General features: G+C 37.6%; 1 long non-coding RNA gene across 1 annotated transcript; it reads right to left on the minus strand.

The window, feature by feature from the left end:
- Positions 1–47: 47 nt before the first annotated feature.
- LOC134198777 (uncharacterized) lies at positions 48–21,268 on the minus strand. The gene is made up of 4 exons (XR_009972968.1): positions 18,093–21,268; positions 16,607–16,778; positions 3,878–3,932; positions 48–2,207 (listed from the first exon to the last, which is right to left on the minus strand). It is a non-coding gene; the product is annotated as an uncharacterized LOC134198777 (long non-coding RNA).
- Between the last annotated feature and the right edge of the window lie 653 nt (positions 21,269–21,921).

Consider the following 21,921-nt stretch of genomic DNA (forward strand, 5'->3'; position numbering starts at 1 on the left):
AATATGATTTTTTTTATTTTAAGTCATAACAAAATGAAATAAAAAACTTGCCAAAAAAATTAAAGTTTATAATTAACAAATAAAAAATAGCGGTTGATCATAGAGGGATGAAAAATTGAGAGTAACATCAGATTTTTTATTTTAATTCATGACGAAATAAAAATAAAAATGAAAATCTTGCCACAAAAATTAAAGTTTATAATTAACAAATAAAAAATAGGGGTTGATCATAGAGGGGTGAAAATTTCAGAGTAATATGAATTTTTTTATTCTACGTCATGACAAAATAAAAACAAAATTCTCGCAAAAAAATTTAAAATTTTTAATTAGCAAATAAAAAATAAGGGTTGATCGTAGAGGGGCGAAAATTTAGGGTTGTATGTATTTTTGTATGCTGTATCATAAAAAAATTGAAATAAAAATTTTTGTCTAAAAAATAAAAAAAAAATTTAGGGGTGGACTACCCCTAGCATTTAGGGGGATGAAAAATAGATGTTGGCCGATTCTCATAGATACCGGATAAGCACAAAAAATTTCATCAAAATCGGTCAAGCCGTTTCGGAGGAGTATGGCAACGAAAACTGTGACACGAGAATTTTATATATTAGATAAGTTGGCATTTAGCCACGGCTTAACTTGCGTTAGTGGAAAAATGATATATCACTCGAATATGAGTCGTCTATTATCAAAGGTGGCAATCTGTGCATTTGGACAAAAGTTTTTTATTGATATGTCAATACAGATTAATTTGAATATAATCGTCTCCTTCAAAGAATACGGTTCAAAACCTGCATTAAATAAAGGTTAATAGTTAACCTGTTATTTATCTAAGATGTCGTTCCGAAGAGTTTTGTGACTGCCAATGGAATACAAAGTCAATAATTCGTTTTTCTGATTTACCATCATTGTCCAAAAGTCAGATTGCCGGCTTTGATAATAGTCGACTCATATCAAAGTTTTATTTCTGTATTTTCTGTAGCCCTGACAATTTGTAAAAATTTCACAATGACAGGTTGAGTGGTTAGGATGTAAAACCAATAAATAAACAATCTCACTATCACATTAGTGTGATACGGTTTTAATAAGATGACAATTCTTTGCTGTTCGATATTTTGTGGTGTAGCTCTATAAAAAGCTTTAAGTTTAGGTATTCGATATCGTTGTTCAAGTCCAAATTCAGAGAAACCCGGAAAACTTTCCATACAAAGATATTTTCAATTTAAACATAGACAGCTTATCCCTATATATTATCACTCCGCTATATAAATACACCATACTAACAGAAGATATAATATTAATACACATTCATCTTGTTCATCTTGGAAATTGTTTTGTTTTGTTAGTTGAAGAAACATTATTCATGTTCAAACATGAATTAACGGTGGTTTATGAACCATTTAGCCTCCGTGAAGGTGCACAAGTGTCGGAAAATGAATCAAAATCACTGGACGTGGCTTCTCTGATTAGAATAGATCATCATCATTACATTCCGCTCTACAACGTTTGTCATTTAACAAATTGATAATTTTTATAAATTCGACACTGGTAACAATGCTACCGCAAAAATCCAATTGCTGTATCGATAAAAAGAAAAAGTCGAATTATGTATATACATACGGAAAAAAACTTAACTCATTGATAAATCATTAAATTAATTTAAATTCATAACGTTCGTTGTATCTCATGTCACCGAAATCAGACATTTAATGAGAAAAAGAACGAGCTATTCCAGATGTTAGTGGTCAATGTTTAATTTCAAGGAAAAATATTTCATGCCTCTTTTTCATTTACGTTGGAAAGGCGTAATATGCTATCTCTTTTGCTCGTTCATTCATTGTGAAACTTTCCTTTCGATTATGGTCTCCTGGTGTCGCATGCAACCGTTACGCCCACGCCATGTTTATGATAAATACAGGTAGGTAGGTAGCTAGGACTGGAGGTCCGCTCAGAAAGAGTACATACAGTACAGCAGTGTGGGTAAAGAACAGAAGCTAGCTAGTACAGAAACTTAGTATGGACAAACAAAAAGACAGAGAGGCAAAATAAAAAATGATTTTTTTTTTGTCAAGTCAACTAACTACAGTTAATTTAGTTTTTTGTGTTTTTAAAAGAAGCCCTTATTCATAATCATAGGACAGACACATGAAATCTATTATTCTGAGGTTTCGATCATTTTCCGTTTGTCCTTTCAACGGCTGCCAGGCACACTGAAAAAAAACCGTTGACGTAGATTTAGTATAGAGTGATCACGACGAAATTTTTTTAAAAGTTGAGATATACCTCTTTCATTTTGAAATTGTTATCAGGACGCTTATGAGTTACGGAGTCCAGCTGTTGGTTAATTGAAGAACTGGGTTCATGAGCGGCTCTCTACTCGAACCTCGATTCATCGCAATTTGGACCGTGAACACGAGATGGAGTTTACTTGAAAAACTAACTCTAACGTGCTCATTATGTCCTGGTAGTACATATTTCTGTACAACCTCAAAGGGCCTCATCACAGACTGAGTGAGGACTGGGATTTTATAACCCTACGGAGGTGTATAAATGCGTTTTGCAAGCAAAGAGAATCTTGCTTTGGGGAGTCGACTTTTCCTGTCTCTTTCTAATGTAAGAGAAAGATAAATTGCCTTTAGTAGTTTTATTACAAGTTCCAATTTTCAATGGAAGTGATTTATGTTTTGTGACTATATTCTACTTATTATTCTTATTTATGTACTGCTCTTTTGGACTAGATAATTAATTTGCATATTTACATAGATCAAAAGTGCATATGAAGACAATGCTTGCTCGAGGATACTTACGCTAGAAGCTCTTCGAACTAGACGTTTGTGGTGCCGTCTATACAGTTAAGTTTTGTAAGCTACCCGGTTAGGCATAGGCGAGAATGTAATGGTGGGTTGGTTTAGTCGACACTTTACTACGTATACCACAGCCTGTCATGTTAACGTTTTTAAGTTATTTAACTATTTCCCATCAAAGTATCATTATTATTAATAATTATTAGGCATAATACTACTATTGTGTACAAAGCGCACCGCTTGGACGCATTTATATGTAATTCAAATTATTTAAGGAGCGTTCTAGAATATTTGACGAGATCTTGAAAATAAATTATATCTTATTATTGAACTTATTACCTCAAGATGGGTGGTGCATTTACGTTGTAGATGTCTATGGGCTTTCCAGTAACCACTTAACACCAGGTGGGCTGTGAGCTCGTCCACAGATCTAAGCAAGACAAAAAAAGCGCTTCACAAAATTCTGGTATGATGCGATAATCATGGAAAAAGCGAATTTAATTTGTATTAAAATATAGTTTATTTTGCGTGCATAAAGAAGCAGGAATGTTACTGGGGCGTAGACGAGTTCCAAATTTATAATTACGTTTTAAAAGAATCCATTTTTGAAAATACTACGCCTTTAAGAAAGATTCATTGGATTACAAAGAGGCGACAAACAAGCGCTAGGCAGCGGCTTGGCTCTGCCCTTGGCATTGCTGAAGTCCATGGGCGACGGTAACCACTCACCATCAGGTGGGCCGTATGCTCGTCTGCCTACAAAGGCAATAAAAAAAAAAAAGCGCCTACACTCTAAATTTACAATTGTGTTGAAGATAAAAAGTGGCTAGCCAAAGTGCGTTTCGAGATATCTTTTTGCCACGTACCATCCAGCTTTGGAATGAGCTCCCCTCACGGTGTTTCCCGAGCGTAACGACATATCCTTCTTAAAACGAGAAGGAGCTTGAGGAGAGTATTAAGCGGTAGGCAGCGGCTTGACTAAGTTCATGAGTGACGGTAACCACTCACCATGAGGTGAGCTGTATGTTCGTCTGCCTACACGGACAATAAAAAATATATAAAAAAAGTGGACTCACCTTCTAATAACGACTCTGGTGCGACACATATCACGAGAGAGGCCGTGAGTTTAATCTAAAAAAAATTGGTAACCATTATAGAAATCATTGATCAGATCTACCTACCGGTTAACTTGAGAGTTCTCGGTGATCCTATATTAGTATAAAACACGCGAGATGTCATTATAAATATAAATAAAATATAGCGTTAAATAAGACTCCAGTATCATCATGAGATCCTAGTATGTCGTCGTCGTACATAACCTCTTTAGGGGCTTTGTGACCACAGGGAAAAAATCCCCATTACGGGATTTGTTTTGTCTACTTGCAAAACGCAGGTTATGGATTCACCAAATTTTTTTTAATTCAAAATTCACCTCCAAATTGGGGGAGGTGAAGGACCTCGGCCCTTCACTTCTCCCCTTCTTCCTCTCAGGAGGCGCCAGAGTCCGACATAACCCGGTCCGTTACCCCCCTCGACCGGGTATCCGTAAATGGATTCCCCAGCGTTAAAAAAAAAAAGGTTATGGATTTAATAGATTTTAGTTTTAATAACTTTAATAACAGTTTCTATATATAATACTGAAATATCAACAAAAACACTAATTTTATAGACCTGATGGCTCTCGACTAGATAGATATAAGACTGCACTACGATAGTAAAACTGTTATTGTGTTGTCATCGGCCTTTGATACGTGCGGAAATTTTTGAAGTAAGTGAATTTTGTTTATAAGATTCCGTTACCCATCTATTTAGATATAAGCTAAGCTATGTACATTAAGTTGACGGATACTGCTGTACATGACGGATGTTGCTCTTTGTAGAGTAACTTTCTGTTAATTTAAGGTTCTTTGAGTAAAATGATCAAACAATTAATGAAAAATATATATATTTTTTGTGTCGACTACAATTTATGAACTATTTAAAAATAAATAGTGGTTATGTATTTATGGACACTTGTTGTATTCTGCACATGCGCTATAGCCATCCTCTTTGGGCGCACACTCGATACTCTGAACACGTGTCAAGTGTTCAAAATGCCACCAGGATATCATAAACCTGAAAAAGTACTTCTAGTCTGTTTTTATAACGAAACAACAGATGGCAGCAGCCCATAAAAGTATTTACAAAACTACGGAGAATAAAATTAAAATATTATTATGAGCAATAATAGGTTGAACTCTCCTTTGAACTGTTACTGGTTGAATTTAATTTTGCCATAAAATTGTGACTTCTACCTCATATCTCACGTGGGCTATTTAAATTCACGCTTCGCCGATAACACGTCTGCTTAATATTCGTATAGAAAAAAGTCTCTAATCGCAAATAAGCTCCAGACCGTAGCCGTGACAGTGGTTCCGGAAATGTTGGATGTTAACCAAACGAAAAACACAATCCTGTTCTTACAAAGCGGGAACTAGAGTCGGTCAAAGGAAAACGTTCATATGTGTGTGCATCTTGCTCTTGCCTGGCTACGAATTATACGGAGCTACGCCGTTTAATGGTCTTCGAACACAGAGGGCAGGTCCACTCTATAGCTTCTCACTAGGACATTAAAATATTTCTAGTTGGTTAGTTCTAGGTCCTGGTAGAGATCCTTTTTAATTTTTACCTTCGATAATAAGAAATGTTTTTATTTATCTATATCTATACCAATATATAAATCTACAGTGGTTTTTACAAATGTTCCGTTGTAACTACTGAATCATGCATCCGATTAACTTGAAACTTCGTATCCATGCAGAAAATACATGTACTTAATGAATAGGCTAATATTTATATGAGTGTTGGACTCCCTAATAATAATGACAATAAATAATAATGTTAATTTTAAATGCCCAGCGAAGCAGGCGAGTACGGCTAGTTGTTAAGATAATTAAATAAACCCAAGAAGCGCTGGTCGGATGTGGTATGGAGGCCTCACCCAGAAGAATGCCGAATACCGGGCAAAGTGGAGCAGTAGGAAAGCGGGCCCTGGTACTAGACCGGGAAAACGCTAGAAAGAAGAAGAACAAGAAGATAATAATAAATATGTTTTATTGCAATAAATCGGCGAACGTGTTCACGATACACCTGATGTCAAGTTATTCGTAGAATTGACAGACATGAATGTCAATTGATTGACAAATAAGCCGTTTACTCAAATTTGGCCCTATTATTTCTACTGCTTCTCCGCGATGAACTACTGTATTATGAGCGGTTCCAATTCGTCATGATTCGTCATTATTAGTAAAAGCACCAGTAAAATTCAGCTCTAACCAAAAAAATAAACATTTAAACTTTATTTTTACTGTGCTCCAAATTATGCTATGACAATTTGCATTTCGTATTAAAAAGAGAAGGTCGCTGGTTTTATCTCTGACTATCGTTCCTGGAGGTAAATTGTTTCAAACTGTGACATTCAACAAATTTATTAAGCTCTAATAATTTTACTTGCAATAATTTTGATAACATATCATACCAATAATACAAGAATAGTTATAGTAATAAAACGTAGCACCTTCGTTGAAGAGGAATCCGACTACTTCTGTAAGCTTCTGTTGTTCTGGTATCGAGAAATGAGACGCCGCCTACTTATTATTCGCGACACTCGAGATCTTTTTTTTTTGTTATAAGGGATTTTATGACTTGGTAACTAAGACCGTTAAGTCATGTCATATTTTAATTTATAATATTAATAAAAACTTTTATAAATGAAAAATGATTTTACGAAATGGAAGTTGATTAATATGAAACATGGCATGAAATGAAATGAAATGAAATGAGATGAGATGATATGGGATGAAATATAATCTCAGTAAAATGGTGGTCATTTACTGACACTATTTCAGTGGACTTTCTGGGGGATCCCGAGAAGTTACGTTTAGCAGCTTTGTTTCATTTTCCCACATTTGTGCAGTTTCACAGATACTAAATAGATAATAAACCACCGTTATTACACATTTAAACCTCAAGAAACACCAAATTGACAAAATAAAACAAATCACACAACTTCACTCCTCCCGTTCCCGCCAAAAAGTTCATTCGAGATCAGAAACAAGGGATCGTATCTACTGTTTACCATCGCTCTTATTTTTGCAACGGTTCTGGCTATTTATTTTCTAGTACTGATCGACTACTACTGTTATTTTAAATGTCTCCGAAACCACCAGACATTTGTGTAAAAAAATTATTGGCCATTCCAGATGTTGATGATGAGTACATATTTGATATCGGGGTAATACATTTCATTCTTCTTTGTCATCTACGTTGAATACGCCATATGTTGTCTCTTTTACTCTTTCGTTCATTGTGAAACTTTCCCTTAGATTATGATCTCCTAGTATCGCATGCAATGGTTACACCCACGCAATGTATGATTGATTGGAGGTTGTATAAAACAGCTACTGAAAGCTCGATCAAACTAAGCACAATCTCAGTTTTAGAAGCTTGCACGGGCAAATAGTCAAACAGAGAGTTAAAATAAAAATAAAATATATGTTGGTCAAGTCAAATCTATATATTAATACGTGAAAGAAAACGTTGTATCGCTTTTCACGAAAATTGCGCGGACGGAGGAGTATGAAATTTCCCACACTTATAGAGAATATAGAGAATGAGTGCAGAATGCTAATATTTTTTTTAATTATGCCTAAAATATACATTAATTCAAAAAAAAAATATTACACACACTACCATGTATTTGACGCACACACGCATGCATATTTTTTGTTTATTGTCAAACTTTTCTTTGCTGTCTGTCAGTTATAGGCTGTCAAACTGAGAATAGATTAAATATTGTTTTCTCTTTATTCATATTTGTCTAAAATGTAGTTTTGACGAAATCTGTGATTAAAGAAGTATTTTATATAATAGTCTTTGACAACAAAATCATAATAGTGTACAAACTTATAATTTCCATTAGTTATAGTCGAATTTCGACTACCAGGGGACCACTAGTATAATTAAATTAACTTTACAAACTATCAAAAAGTATCCTTATTCATATTCACAGGACAGATTTTCCAATTTATTATTTATTTATTCTTTTTCTTTGCGCAGTGGAGGGAACGAGCTTATTAAGTGGTGACCGGAACCCATAGGAGTCACAACATGGATGAAGACACCTTGAACGTGAAATCTCAGTCTCAATGGAATTGTACAACGCTTGTCCTCCCTTCGCATTACTAGTTCGCTGCAGAAATAGCCAAAGTGGTGGTACTGAGACGTATACACATTCATATTACGGCCTTACATCATTGGAAACTGTGTATTTGTTAATGATAACATAATTTATTGTGAACCGAACGACGAGGTCCTGGTAACCAGAGGAAAAATCCACGTGTCTTGGATCTCGCAACTGACTTAATCAGAAGAGAGTGAGGGCTGGAGGAACAGAGTTACGACCCGTCGAACCAGGTTGTTACGACCAACCTGGCAACCTGGCCTGTTGACAACCTGACCAAAACAGGCAACAGTTAAAATGGCACGCGTTCTTATTTATTTATTTACTAGCCACACAATACACATTACAAGCTAAAAAAGAAAATATAGGTACACAATAAATAACAAGTAAAAAATATGGATTGTAACATAACGTTTATACAACACGTGATTTCCAAGCAATAATAGCAACATAATTTTTTCTAACAACGCAGTGTATTCGTTTGAAGATAAACTTCATAAACTTTGATCCACTTACTCTCTAGAAAAAATAATTTAAGATAATTTCGCAAACATAATTTTTGTATGAAAGAGAATATGAATTAATGTGACTACAAAATGAAACCAAAAACGTTCTCTAGAAAAATATGAATTTACTTCAAACAAAGCTCAGTTAATCTAATGCATGACCACGGTGAAAATTCAAGTGATATATTTTAATATAAGGACGATGTTGAGCTAAGGAACCCATCTGTCTTGTCGCTTCCGACCGTCGTGGCTACGATGCTCGGCAGCGACGAGTCCTGGCAGGCGATGCTCGACTTCTGCGAGTCCACCATCTCGCAGAAGGAGGCGGCGGAACGGGAGAGGGAGAGCTCTTCTTCCCTCTCGGCGCCGTGCCGCCGCCGTCGAGCCGGGGTTCGGAGGAGGGCGTTTGTCCAGCTCCAGCCCCTATGAGGAGGCAGTCTCCTCCCGGTGATGGTCACGGGGCGACCTAAGGGGGTTGAGGCTGCGCCGCACGCTACCGTCACTCTAGCGCGCTGGCACCAGGAGGACGGGACGGCGCGTCGGCGGCTGCGGACTGCGATGCGGTCCGCATTTTCGTCGTCGCTGTCGTCGCCGAACATACTGTTGAAGAGCAACCCGGTCGGCGGTGTATCGCGTTCCGACCCGGCAGGCTGGTTCTGGCCCAGCGGGGTATCCCGGAACACCAGCGGCACCGCCCGGGCGGCCTGGTAGGGCTGCCGTACCGCGGAGACCGACGTCGTTGGTCGTCGACTATCGCCTCGACGACCCGTCGGTCGGGCGTCCTCGGGGTGGCGCCGCGTGTCTGGTTGTAGTGTTGACCGCGGGAACCCCCCTACTCTGAACGGGTTCTGACCCCGGACGGAGATCGGACGTCGGGTGTAAGAGTGCAGGGGAGTCGTTTAGTGGGTGGGCCCTAAAATCCTTGGGCCCGCGATCTGCTCTCAACACCTGCAGATCGTTGAGTCTCACATACCCCGCGCGCCCCCTAGGCGCGGGGACCTCGTAGGAGGTTCGGCCCCCGGCCCGAAAAAAAAAAAAAAAAAAAAAGGAACCCATCTGTCGGTTTACTAAAGAACTGGGTTCATAAGCGGCTCTCAACTCGAACCTCGATTCATCGCAATTTGGACCATGAACACGAGATGGAGTTTACATGAAAAACTAACTCTAACGTGCTCATTATGTCCTGGTACTACATATTTCTGCACAACCTCAAAGAACCTAGCTTACAGACCGAATAGCACTGGGATTATATAACCCCTGTGGAGGTGTATAAATGCGTTTTGCAAAGTGAATCATGCCTTAGGAAGTCGACTTTCTCATCTCTTTCTAATGTAAGAAAAAAATTAATTGCGTTTAGTAGTAGTTTTGTTATAAGTTCCAATTTTCAATGGAACTGGTTTATATTTTGTGACTGTATTCTATCTCTTATTCTTCTGTAAAAATTCCAATAGACCTACTTTTGGATTCGATAACTAATTCGCTTATTTAGATCCAAGTTCTCCGAGTCCTCGTCCTCTCCTGCAGTAGAGTCCCTTAATGGTTTTTAAGAGGCCAACGGGAATGATCACTTCACAACGTTAATTGAAAGTTCTGGTATGATGCTATAACCTTCAAAAAAAACGGATTTAGTTCAGATTAAAATAATTTTGTTAATTTTACGTCATGCACGTAAAGAAGCGGGAATGGTCGTGCGTGAGTTTCAAATTTTCATTTCCAAAATTACATTCTTTAGTAATGCATTTTTGAAAATCCTACACTTTCAAGAAGGATTCATTGGATCCCAAAGAGGCGGCGAACAACCGTCTTAACTCTAAATTCGCAATAATAATTGTGCTGATGATAAAAAGGGTCTCATCCAGATGGTGCTCACGTCTAATAGCTAACGACTCAACGACTCTAGTGGGAAACATATCACGAAATAGACCGTGAGTTTAAAATATTTCGGTTATCATCATATATGTCACAAAATGGATTCACCTACCATTCAAGTAAAAACTTTTTTCACCTATGCTGATATCCTTAACAGGCTATATCAGCGTTACCCAAGCGCAGCGTAATAGGTGAGATCTCGAAGCTCAAACCGGAGGTGTTGCTAATACTAGCCCTAGCAAGAGCAGTGCTTCGCAGAATCTACCACCGGATCGGAAACGCGACCCGCAGAGAAGATCCGGCGAGAAACTCAGTAGGCTGTTTCTGTCAGTTAATTAACTCGCTGAGCCTAACGAGCACTAAACGATTCCCCGATCCCCCCGAGACTATTGCCAAGCAAATGCTTTTTTTTAATTATTATTATTATTTTATGAATGAGAGATCAGTAATGACCCAGAGGCCTTTCCAGTTTCCACCAGGATAGATGGGCGAGCAAAGGCTCACTCACGGGAGGGGTGCGATTTGCTAACAGCTGCCCGAGCGTCTCCAAAGGAGACCTAACAACTCAAGAGCAGCTGCTTCGCAAATGAACCTGCTCAAAGAAATGTATCAGTAAAATTGAAACAAAATAAGCTATTTACATTTACATTGTGATATTAAACGACAATTTTAGGAAATAAATTTTAGTCGCGGCTTCGCTTAAGTTAATAGAAAAAGAATGAGTCCTTCGAGAATCAAACTTTTATTTCTGAATTTTTTTGATGGATAGGACATGGAACCAACAAATAAAATCACTATCGTAATACTCTGATATGGTTTTAACATAATGCCAAATCTTTGCTGCTTGATATTTTATGGGGAGCTCAATAAAAAACTCTAAGTATTCGATATCGTTGTCCCGGTCCCAAATTCAGAGCAAGCCGAATCTTTCCACCAAAAACATTTCCAATTTGAACATAGATATCTTCTCCCTGAGGCTTCACAGTAGCTAGTGGTAGCTTTATGCGAAATTAGGAGTTGATAAATCATTAAATTAATTTAAATTCATTCACGTCATTTTTTTCACAATAGAAAGAATCTTCGAGATGTTGACGATGTTATTGTTTGATTTGTAGGGAAAATATTTCATGCCTCTTTTTCATTTACGTTGGATATGTCGTAAGATGCTATCTCTTTTGCTTATTCATATATTGTGAAACTTTCCCTTCGATTATGGTCTCCTGGTGTCGCATGTAGCCGTTACACCCACGCCATGTATATTGATTGGATACAGCTAGCTAGCTACTGAACTTTACTGGAGGTCCGCTCAGAAACAGTACAGCAGTGTGGGTAAAAACAGAAGCTAGTACAGAAATTTAGTATGGACAAAATAAAAAAGAGAGACGGAGAGACATAGAGAAATAGAAAAGTGATTCTTTTGGTCAAGTCAACTATAGTGAATTTAGCTTTATATGCTTTCAAAAGAAGTCCTTATTCGTAATCACAAGACAGACACATCAAATCTTATACTATTCTGAAGTTTCAATTGTCTTCTTTTTGTCCTTTCGGGTCGAAAACAAACTCTTTATTTATCAAATTTTACTTATGATAACGATTTATGTAAGACGACCTTTTGAAACGAATTATTTATTACTTAATGATGTGAGTCGTAAAACTGATGTGTTAATGACAAATGTTGAGAACTTCCTTCCACCAAAAAATTCATCAAATAAGTAATAGACAGTATAGTTAGTAGTTAATCTATGTTCAACATTTTTTGTATCAAATACAATTTATTAAACACAATAAAGTAGCGGAAACGTATTTCTTGTTATGTAAATAAAATACATGCGCAATATGCCAACCTCGTTGGGCGCACACTCGATACTCCGAACACGCGTCAACTCTTCAAGATGCCACCAGGATATCATAAAACTGAATAAGTGGTTCTAGTCTAGTTCTAGTCAGTTTTTTTAACGAAACAACAGATGGCAGCAGTTCATGAAAGTATTAACAAAACTACGGAGAATAAAATTAAAATGTTATTATGAGCAAAAATAGGTTGAAAACTTCTTTTGAACTGTTACTGGTTGAATTTAATTTTGCCATAAAATTGTGACTTCTACCTCATATCTCATGTGGGCTATTTAAATTCACGCTTCGCCGATAACACATTCGCTTACTATTTGTATAGAAACAAGTCTCTAATCGCAAATAAACTCCAGATCGTAGCCGTGACATTGGTTCCGGAAACGTTGGATGTTAACCAACCGAAAAACTAAGCGGGTCCATCCCGACAGGAGCCCTCTTCTTCGATATAGCGAAGGCGTTCGACAAAGTCTGGCACAACGGTTTGATATACAAACTGTATAACGTGGGAGTGCCAGACAGACTCGTGCTCATCATACGAGACTACTTGTCGAACCGTTCGTTCCGATATCGAGTCGAGGGAACGCGATCCCGCCCCCGTCACGTCACAGTCGGAGTCCCGCAAGGCTCCGCCCTCTCCCCGTTACTATTCAGTTTGTATATCAATGATATACCCCGGTCTCCGGAGACCCATCTGGCGCTCTTCGCCGATGACACTGCCATCTACTACTCGTGTAGGAAGAAGGCGTTGCTTCATCGGCGAATTCAGACCGCAGCTACCACCATGGGCCCCGAAGGTCAAATATTTAGGCGTCACCCTCGACAGAAGGATGACATTCCGCCCTCATATTAAGACGGTACGCGACCGTGCCGCCTTCATTCTAGGACGTCTCTACCCGACGATATGCAGGCGAAGTAAAATGTCCCTTAGAAATAAGGTGACACTCTACAAAACTTGCATACGCCCCGTCATGACCTATGCAAGTGTAGTGTTCGCTCACGCGGCCCGCACTCACTTAAAATCCTTCCAAATCATTCAATCCCGTTTTTGCAGGATAGCCGTCGGAGCCCCGTGGTTCGTCAGGAACGTCGACCTCCATGACGACCTGGACTAAGAGTCCATCAGTAAGTATCTACAGTCGGCGTCGATGCGCCACTTCGATAAAGCGGCACGACACGAGAACCCTCTCATCGTGGCCGCCGGTAACTACATTCCCGATCATGCGGACAGAATGGAAAGCAGTCGACGTCGCCCAAAACACGTCATCTCGGATCCTCCCGATCCACTAACGGTGCTTCTAGGTACTTCAAGCACCGGTCACCGTTCTCGTCGAACCCGTCGCTTGCGGCGAAAGGCTCGACGAGTAAATTTACTCTCAGACACAGCCCACTGAGTTTCTCGCCGGATCTTCTCAGTGGGTCGCGTTTCCGATCCGGTGGTAGATTCTGCGAAGCACGACTCTTGCTAGGGTTCGTGTTAGCATCGTCGTCAGGTTTGAGTTACGGTTACGCTGAAATAGCCACTCCAGGCTACCAGCTTAGGTAGGAAAAAAAAAATCAAAGCGGAAACTCGAGTCAGTCAAGGGAAAACGTTTATATGTGTGTGTGTACATCTTGTTCTAGTCTGGCTACGAATTATACGGAGCTACGCCATTTAATGATCTTCGAACACAGAGGGCAGGTCAGGTAACTTCTTACTAGGAAGAAGATTCTTAGAAAATTTCTATAGTTGGTTAGTTCCCGTAGATATCCATTTAAATTTTTACCTTCGATATTAATAAATGTTTTTATTTATCTATATCTATACCAATATATAAATCTACAGTGGTTTTTACGGATGTTCCGTTTTAACTACTGAACCATACATCCGATTAACTTGAAACTTCGTTTTCATGTAGGAAATACATGTACTTAATGAATAGGCTAATATTTATATTCAAATTCAAATTCAAATTCAAATTCAAAATCATTTATTTCAACTTAGATGTCAGTATGACACACTTGTTGAATGTCAAAATACAAATAACAATGTTAACTCTACCACCGGTTCCAAAAAAAAGCCACAGTCCTGAGAAGAACCGGCGAAACAAACTCAGCGGGCTTTTTTTTTGTTTTTTCTCAAATATTTTCTTTTTTTTAAATAAATAGAAATATTCACAATAAAAGAAAAAACAAGTCTAAAAAAAAATAATAATAATGAAAAATGAAAAGGCCAGGAGCGAGCGCCTCATACCCACGTAGTGCCATCTAGTAAATAATCCTTAACTTTATAATATGCCTTGTTGCACAAACGTTCCTTAACAGTTTTCTTAAATCTATTAACAGGTAGTAGTTGAACGTTTAGTGGGATCTTGTTGAAAAGCTGTACACCCAGCCCCCTAAAAGAGTTGCTTATTTTCTTAATTCGAGCCGCCGAATTATAAATAGCACGAATAGCCCTCTTCTGCAGGATGAAAATCGTTTCGATATCGGCAGCATTGCCCCATAGCAAAATGCCATAGGACATAACACTATGAAAATAACTAAAATAAACCAGGCGTGCCGTATCTTCATTAATATACATTCGTATTTTTTTTACCGCAAACGCTGCAGAACTAAGCCTACTCGCTAACTTGCATATGTGAGGACCCCACTGCAGCTTAGAATCAACTGTTATACCAAGAAAAACTGTCGAATCCACAAGCTCCAGTGTCTCTCCACTTACAGTAATATTAGTGTCAACTTGTCTAACATTAGGTGTGGTAAATTTTATGCATTTTGTTTTTTTGTTATTTAATAACAGATTATTAACACTAAACCAATGTACCACGCGCGAGATAGCATCATTCACATCGTCATAATCTTCCAAATGTCGTTTAATTTTAAACAATAATGATGTATCATCAGCGAATAATACGACCTCGTGACGGGTTTCAATAAACTTAGGTAAATCATTGATATATACAAGAAATAGGAAGGGACCCAATATGGAACCCTGAGGAACACCCATATTAAGTAAGACACCGGAAGATCTCGTTCCTTTAACGTCTACCTTTTGGATTCTTCCGGATGAGTGTTGGACTCCCTAATAATAATGACAATAAATAATTATGTTAATTTTAAATGCCCAGCGAAGCGGGCGGGTACGGCTAGTTGTTAAGATAATTAAATAAACCCAAGAAGCGCTGGTCGGTATGGAGGAGAATAGCCTCACACAGAAGAATGCCGAAGACCGGGCAAAGTGGAGGAGCTTAGGAGTAGAAAAGCGGGTCCTGGTACTAGACCGGGAAAACACTAGGAAGAAGAAGAAGAAGATAATAATAAATATGTTTTATTGCAATAAATCGGCGAACGTGTTCACGATACACCTGATGTCAAGTTATTCGTAGAATTGACAGACATGAATGTCAATTGATTGACAAATAAGCCGTTTACTCAAATTTGGCCCTTTTATTTCTACTGCTTCTCCGCGATGAACTACTGTATTATGAGCGGTTCCAATTCGTCATGATTCGTCATTATTAGTAAAAACACCAGTAAAATTCAGCTCTAACCAAAAAAATTAACATTTAAACTTTATTTTTACTGTGCTCCAAATTATGCTGTGACAATTTGCATTTGACATTAAAAAGAGAAGGTCGCTGGTTTTATCTCTGATTATCATTCCTGGAGCTAAATTATTTCGAACTGTGACATTCAACAAATTTATTAAGCTCTAATAATTTTAGTTGCAATAATTTTGATTACATATCAGTTATAGTAATAAAACGTAGCACCTTCGTTGAAGAGGAATCCGACTACTTCTGTAAGCTTCTGTTGTTCTGGTATAGAGAAATGAGATCGCCGCCTACTTATTATTCGCAACATCGAGATCAGAGAGAGACAAAGGACAAGACAAATCTACTGTTTATCATCGCTCTTATTTTTATTCTAAGCAACTGTTCTGGCTATTTATTTTGTAGTACTGATCGACTTCTAGTGTTATTTTAAATGTCTCCGAAACCAGACATTTGTGTAAAACAATTATATTAACCATTCCAGATGTCAATGATGAGTATATATTTGGTGTCGGGTAAAACATTTTATTCTTCTTTTTCATCTACGTTGAATACGCCATATGTTGTCTCTTTTACTCTTTCGTTCATTGTAAAACTTTCCCTTAAATTATGATCTCCTAGTATCACATTCAAAAGTTACACCCACGCAATGTATGACAGCTACTGAAAGCTCGATCAGACAGACTAAGTTACAATCAATTTTCGAAGCTTGCACAGATAGAAAAACAGAGAGTTAAAATTAAAATAAAATATATGCTAGGTCAAAGTCAAATATAATTAAATTAACTTTACAAATTATCAAAAAGTGTCCTTATTCGTACTCACAAGACAGGTTTTCCAATTTATTATTTATTCTTCGCGGAGTGGAGAGAACGAGTTCATTAAGTGGCGGCCGGAACCCATAGGAGTCACAACATGAATAAAGCCACCTTGAACGTGAAGACTCAGTCTCAATGGAATTGCACAACGCTTGCCCTCCCTTCACATGACCGGTTCGCTGCAGAAATAGCCAAAGTGGTGGTACTGAGACGTATATACATTCACATTACGGCTTTACACCATTGGAAACTATGTATTTGTTAATGATAATTCCTTGTGAACTGCACGATGAGGCCCTGGAAACCAGAGGGAAAATCTACGTGTCTTGGATCCCGCAACTGATTTAATCAGAAGAGGGTGAGGGCCGGAGGAACAGAGCTACGACCTGTCGCTCCCAGAACAGGCAAAAATTAAAATGGCTCGCGATCTTATTACGTTTATACAATATGCAATATCTAAGCAATAACAACATAATTTTTTCTAACAACGCACTGTATTTATTCGTTTAAAGATAAACTTCATAAGCTTTGCTCTACTTACTCTCTAGAAAAAATAAATTAAGATACTTTCGCAACAACTTTTTGTATACAAGACAATTTGAATTAATGTGACTTCAAAATGAAACCGAAAACGTTCTCTATAAAAATATAAATTTACAACTTCAAACAAACATGCATCCGCAAATGCTATGCGGTAAAAATACCCCGAGGACACTACGATAAGCAATTCGTATGAGAAACCGAGTAACACCAATTATGGGATAGATAGTTGTGGTATTTCGAGAATCCTGACGCGAATTTTCTGAAGTATTGAAGTCAATCATCAAAATTAATAGCTCGTAAGATTTTCTAGCCTAAATTTATTAAATTAAGGTGTTGCTCTATTTGAGGCAAAAAAATTGAAGTCTCGAGTAATGTTCTTTCGGGTCGGCAGTTGTAGGGCGACCATACTCTACTGAAAATTTTCATTATTAACTCAGATAAGATAATGCGTGACCACGGTGAAAATCGAGCGATATATTTTAAATTCTTTTTAATTTTATTACTATAATATTGTCAGTATTTAATTTAAGGATTTTGAGTTACAAGTCCCATCTGTCGACTTACTAAAGAACTGGGTTCATGAGCGGCTCTCTACTCGAACCTCGACTCATCGCAATTTGGACTATGAACACAAGATGGAGTTTACATGAAAAACGAACTCTAACGTGCTCATTATGTCCTGGTACTACATATTTCTGCACAACCTCATAGAACCTAGCTTACAGACCGAATAGCACTGGGATCTTATAACCCTTATGGAGGTGTATAAATGCGTTTTGCAAAGTGAATCATGCCTTAGGAAGTCGACTTTCTCGTCTCTTTCTACTGTAAGAGAAAAAGAAATTGCGTTTGGTAGTTTTGTTACAAGTTCTAATTTTCAATGGAACTGGTTTATATTTTGTGAGTATATTCTATCTCTTATTCTTATGTAAAAATTCCAATAGACTTACTTTTGGATTCGATAATTAATTTGCTTATTTAGATCCAAGTTCTCCGAGTCCTCGTCCTCTCCAGCAGTAGGGTCCCTTAATGGTTTCTAAGAGGCCAACGGGAGTGATCACTTCACAATGTTAATTGAAAGTTCTGAAATGATGCGATAGCCTTGAAAAAAAACGGATTTAGTTCAGATTAAAATATTTTTGTTAATATTACGCCATGTGCGTAAAGAAGCGCGAATGATCGTGCGTGAGTTTCAAATTGTCATTTTCAGGCCGTGAGTTTAAAATATTTCAGCTATCATCATATTTATGTCACAAATTGGATTCACCTACCATTCAAGTAAAAACTTTTTTCACCTATACTGATATCCTTAACAGGCTATATCAGCGTTACCCTAGCGTAGTACCGGATGCCCCGCTGGGTCGGAATCAGCCTGCCGGGTCTAGACGCGATACACCACCAACTGGTCACTCTTATACTGTTACTCTTGAACGGCGCGCTAGAATAATGGTAACGCGTCGCGTGACCTCCACTCCTCAGGTCGTCTCGTGAACTACTCCGGGAGAGGCCGCCTTATACAGGGGGTATACCTACGCCTCATACGTAGGTTCATGATGTCTCCTCCGGCCTCCGGCTCGACGACGAAGATCGCTGCAGACCTCTCTCTCTCTCTTGTTCTGCTGCCTCCTTCTGTGAGATGATGGATTCACAAAAGTCAAACATCGCGTTCGAGGACGCATCGCTGCCGGACTTCGTAGCCACGACGGTTAGCAGCGACAGGTCCTCTCCTATGACCGCGACGAGGGCGTGAGCGTGTGCTCCGGAGAGTTCTCCTCTCCAGAGTGGTACTGCGTCATCGGTTCCCTCTAGGCGACACGGTTGAGGTATCGGCCAAAATAAGCGTTGCACACATGGCACACATATGATGTGAGTCATGAGGCTCATCTGTAAATGGCATATTGTCAAGAAAACCTTTCTTTGAGTAAAATGATAAAGGTTATTTATGTAAAGAAAATGTATTTATGGACACTTGTTGTATTTATTTACTACATGCGCAATATTAGGCGGGCTTCGGATAGCCTGCTGACCGAGAGGGCTGGTGGTCGTGGCGCCGACGACCGCCAGTCCGGCGTCCCGAGGGGGTGGGGGGGTGGTAGAAATGTGCTTCGCACTAAACGCTTCACTTTCTCCCCTTTGCCTTTTCATGAGTTCTGTCTCATGCGAGGTTTGGATGCTGGTTGTTGATCGACAGGAGGTTTTAGTCGGTTCAACTCCGACATAACCCGAAAAAATATATAAAATAAATATATCATTCTGATAATACTACTAGATTGCATTTTTCATTCATCATTTTTCCATTCCATACCAACAATACAAGATAATTAACAGTATGAAAACGCAGTACCTTTGTTTCGGAGGTACGCGACTACTTCTGTAAGATTCTGCTGTTCTAGTACTAACAAACAAGATCGCCGCCCACATATCATCTGCGATACTCGAGATCAGAGACAAAAATTTGTATCTATTGTTTACAATAGCCGTTATTACAATTCTAAGACGTTTACCGTAAAATGGGGTAAATAGGGACAAAATCGAACTTCAGATTGAATTTTAACATAGTTCCAATTAAATAGTCACTGCTCAACCAAAGAAATAAGTTGAGTCTTGAACGTACCTAGGTGATAAAAACCGTTACATTATTTTAATTATTCAATTTAAAGAAATAATCGGAAAAATAATGGCCATCCCAATTTACCCCGCATTCGGGGTAAATTGACACGGGTGAGGTTTAAATTGGGATTTTTGTAAGGGTTGTCAGTTCGCGGTACTGCGATATATAGGTAGGTAGGTAGGTGCCATACAATTATTTATATGGACCGAAATGATGAATACAATCCATAATTTAAGCACAATACACAACATAGTGTAAATTAAGCTGGTTTCTATTCCGAAGCGATGTGACGTGAATGATAATCAACAATACAATGATCAAAAAAAGTATGTGCATGTTATATTTTAGAAAATTATTATTTAATTTCCTTAAAAATCACAACTCTGAAACAAAATCATAAAATAGAATAAAAAATAGAAAACAAAAGGACTGGAAATGCAATAATACAATTTTATTTAATCAACATTTTCAAAATAATCTTTGAGCAAGAGTAAGATATCAGGTGAATAAGATAAAAAAGCAGATTTATCTGATTACTGCCTATAATAACAAAAATAAAAGAAATTCTTTCTAAGCTAAATAACTAAACTCAATTAATTAACTCACTCATAATTGGAACCTAGATATCTCGGATTTTTAATTAATGTTACATTTAAAATCTGAGGCCTGTTTTTATTTGTATGTGCGTTGTGAATGTTAAAAAAATCATGATTCGACACGTGAATAGATTCTGAAATAACAAAAGTTTTGATTCGTTTGAGTTCTTTTTAATTTTTAATTTTATTTTATTGCTATAAAGGACATACGACCGGGCAGATATTATAAGGTAAATGTCGCGAAAAAATGTAATTATATATATACTTTTCTTTTACCTATAGTACTTACATAAACTAACTGATAAACACATTAACCTTCTTTACATCACGCAATTGAGTGATAGTATAGGCTAAAAAATCTATTATAAGATATCAGTGACAACCCTAACAATCCATCCCTATTTTGTCTTTTGGCGTTCCAATTTTGTGTTTTCTCGTCCCTAATTTTTCCAGTCTCGTTCCAAATTACCCCACATACGTCCCAATTTTCCCCAAAAAGAAAGGAAAATTATACATTTTTTATTTTGTCGAAATATTGTATTTAAAATAAGAATATTGCAACTTACCGTTTGTTGTAGTATTTCCAGGTGTATTAAAAACTTATATAAACTGTGATCTTACTGAAAAAACAACGATAATATTACTTTTTTTAAAAGTTCTGTAAGCTGTTTTAAAACGCACTTTTCAACCACTATTTTCAATTTAATTTGACGAATTTTTGGGACCAACTTAACTCATATTTAGTACTTCCATAGTTAACTTGGTTTTTCTTCTATACATTGATAAATATTAACATAAACAAAATTAGGTAGATTCCGTGCTACAGGTACTTTGAGAATCTTCCGCAGGTTTGTCCCAATTTACCCCAGGATCCCAATTTACCCCATGTCATGGTATTTATTTTCTATTCAGTGATCAACTTCTACTAATTAAAAAAATCCTCAATTTATATAATTGTGAATTTAACTGTTATTTTAAGTTTTAACCAGTGATCAAAATTCGACCCTAATTAAGGTTAGCTCATGATTTAGTTTGATTAGAAACGGACTATTGCCAAGCAAATGTTTTTTTTTATTTTATTATTATTATTTTATGAATGAGAGATCACTACTGACCCAGAGGCCTTTCCAGTTTCACCAGGATATGTGGGCGAGCAAAGGCTCAGTCACGGGAGGGGTGGGATTTGCTATCAGCTGCCCGAGCGTCTCCAAAGGAGACCTAACTAACAACTTCAGAGCAACTGCTTCGCAAATGAACCTGCTCAAAGACATGTATCAGTAAAATTAAAATAAAATAAACTATTTTATATTTACAATGTTTACATTAAAGACAATTTTAGGAAATAAATTTTAGTCGCGGCTTCGCTTAAGTTTATAGAAAAAGAATGAGTCCTTCGAGAATCAAACTTTTACTCCTGATTTTTTTGATGGTTAGGACATGGAACCAACAAATAAAATCACTATCGTAATACTCTGATATGGTTTTAACATAATGCCATAATTCTTTGCTGCTTGATCTTTTATGGGATAGCTCAATAAAAAACTCTAAGTATTCGATATCGTTGTCCCGGTC

The sequence above is a fragment of the Bombyx mori genome, chromosome 1 (assembly GCF_030269925.1).
Source record: "Bombyx mori chromosome 1, ASM3026992v2".
NCBI lineage: Eukaryota > Metazoa > Arthropoda > Insecta > Lepidoptera > Bombycidae > Bombyx > Bombyx mori.